Raw genomic sequence first — 2,500 nt, forward strand, 5'->3', positions numbered from 1 at the left:
ACACACACACACACACACACACACACACACACACACACACACACACACACACACACACACACGCACACACACACACACACACACACACACACACACACACACACACACACACACACACACACACACACACACACACACATACACACACAAACACACAAACAAACAAACCAAGAGTCACACATACATAAACAAACGCATAAAAAACAAAACACACAGACAAACATACATCAAACACGCATATGTACCCGCGTCAACAAACAAGCAAAACGCCCACACAAACGCATCCTCACGCCCACGAACCAGCAATGAACGCTGGATGCCTTATTTCGTGATTTTTTCCCGTCTTGCAACCCGGTCCAATTTGCAAGGCTGCCGCAAGTATGTGGTCTATTACGACATCGCCGGATTTTAATTACTGAGGAAATGTTCTTAATTGGATTTTTTGCGTTATTGTTATTATTATTTTTTATGTAGTATTGTTGTTATTATTATGTTTTATGTATTATTGCTATCATTATTATTATTATTATTATTATTATTATTATTATTATTATTATTATTATTATTATTATTATTATTATTATTATTATTATTATTATCATTATCACTATTATTATTATTATTATTATTATTATTATTATTATTATTATTATTATTATTATTATTATTATTATTATTATTATTATTATTATTATTATTATCATTATTATTATTATCATCACTATTATTATTATTGTTATCATTATTATTATTATAATTTTACTTTGTAGGGGTTCAGGTATGTCGTAGCCGGAGAACAAAACAAAAAAATAAAGAAGAAGAAAAAAGAAAAATCTAGAATACTTAATTAGAGAAAAATATATGGTGGGTAAATGTATGGTATTTTTTCTGTATGAAATATGTACAAACATTTTGTGATATACACAGATCTTTGCCCCCTCCCCTCCCCCCCCCCACACACACTCTCATATGGTTTCTGTTTAATTATGATGCCTATAATTATCATCATCATTGATATCATTATCATTATCATCATTATCATTACCATTATCATCATCACCACCATCAACATCGTCTTAATCACCATCATCATCATCGTTACTATTATCATTATCAATATGCTTTTTTCATTATCATTATAATTATTACAATTTTATTGCTATTATTATAATCATTATCATCATCATTATCATTATTATTACTACCATTATTTTTATTATTATTATCATGATGATTGTTATTATTATTTGCATAATCAGTGTCATTATCATTACAATAATTGTTATTACTACTGTTATTTAAGTCCTGCATATGCCTGTGCTTCAACAGGGGGATAACATGAACAAAAAACACTTCAAGCTGAGAAAACCACACAAAAAAATAACAATTCCACCTAAAAGACAAGATTTGCGCAAATAAAACGTCATAATTCTTAATTTAATTGCTTGATATTCTAATATAAATTCAATAATCTTACAGTAGATGCGACTAGCAATATTATGATAATGATGATGACGACGATGATTACGGGGAGGTAAACAAAGACAGGGATAATTCTGACATTGTAATAGCTAAGTTAATAGTTAAGATACGTAAACTAAAGAGAAAATAAAACAAAGAGGAGCCAGGGATAGGAGGTAATGTGAGCAGAGGATGAAAAATGGATATATGTAAGAGAAAAAAAGAAAGGAATAGAAATAAAAGATAAAGTAAGAGGCACATAAAATGAATGAAAATCAGAGTAAATAAAAATAGTAAAAGAACAACATATGAACAAATAAAATCAAACCAAATTGAAATTCATTACACGCGGTTCAAAGTATAACGTAAATGTGTATGTGTATGTATATATATGTGTGTGTGTGTATGTGTGTGTTTATATATATGTATATATGTATATATATATATATATATATATATATATATATATATATATATATATATATATATATATATATATATACATATATATATATGTATGTATTTTTTTTTTTTTTTTTTTAAGCTACAGGACATTATGAATACGTGTATGCTAGTAGAACAAAGTACAGTTTTATTTTAGCTTCCACTGTATAAATATTGTTTCGAAATCCAAAAGAACAAAAAAAAAAAAAAAAAAAATACAGCCAGAAAATCCATTTCATTTATTAAACAAAAGAGCTTGGTGTCATGACCTCCTTCGGATTATGACTTAGTGTTAAATGTTAGTTAAAAATAAACAGGAAATATTGTACAAAGAACATATGAGATGAAAATATTATCAAATGTGTTGAAAGTTTGATTAAATATTTTACACAATCATAAAGACCATAAATATACCTTAAAATGGAAAATCATAAAATTCCTTTCATGAATTAAAAGTACGAGGGTTTTCAGCATACATAAAATGAAGCCAGAAAATGGGTTTCCACAAAACATGAATAATTGAAAAATATATATATATTAAAAATATTACCAACAGCTATGCATTTCGCCCTGTTATTTGCACACTATAGGAATC

At 27.5% G+C, this 2,500-nt stretch overlaps 1 protein-coding gene across 2 annotated transcripts in view; it reads left to right on the forward strand.

The window, feature by feature from the left end:
• LOC113830412 (glycine receptor subunit alpha-4) overlaps positions 1 to 2,500 on the forward strand; it is a 76,314-nt gene that overhangs the window by 688 nt on the left and 73,126 nt on the right. The gene's annotated exons all lie outside the window — the stretch shown is intronic.

This window comes from Penaeus vannamei, chromosome 6 (genome assembly GCF_042767895.1).
Source record: "Penaeus vannamei isolate JL-2024 chromosome 6, ASM4276789v1, whole genome shotgun sequence".
NCBI lineage: Eukaryota > Metazoa > Arthropoda > Malacostraca > Decapoda > Penaeidae > Penaeus > Penaeus vannamei.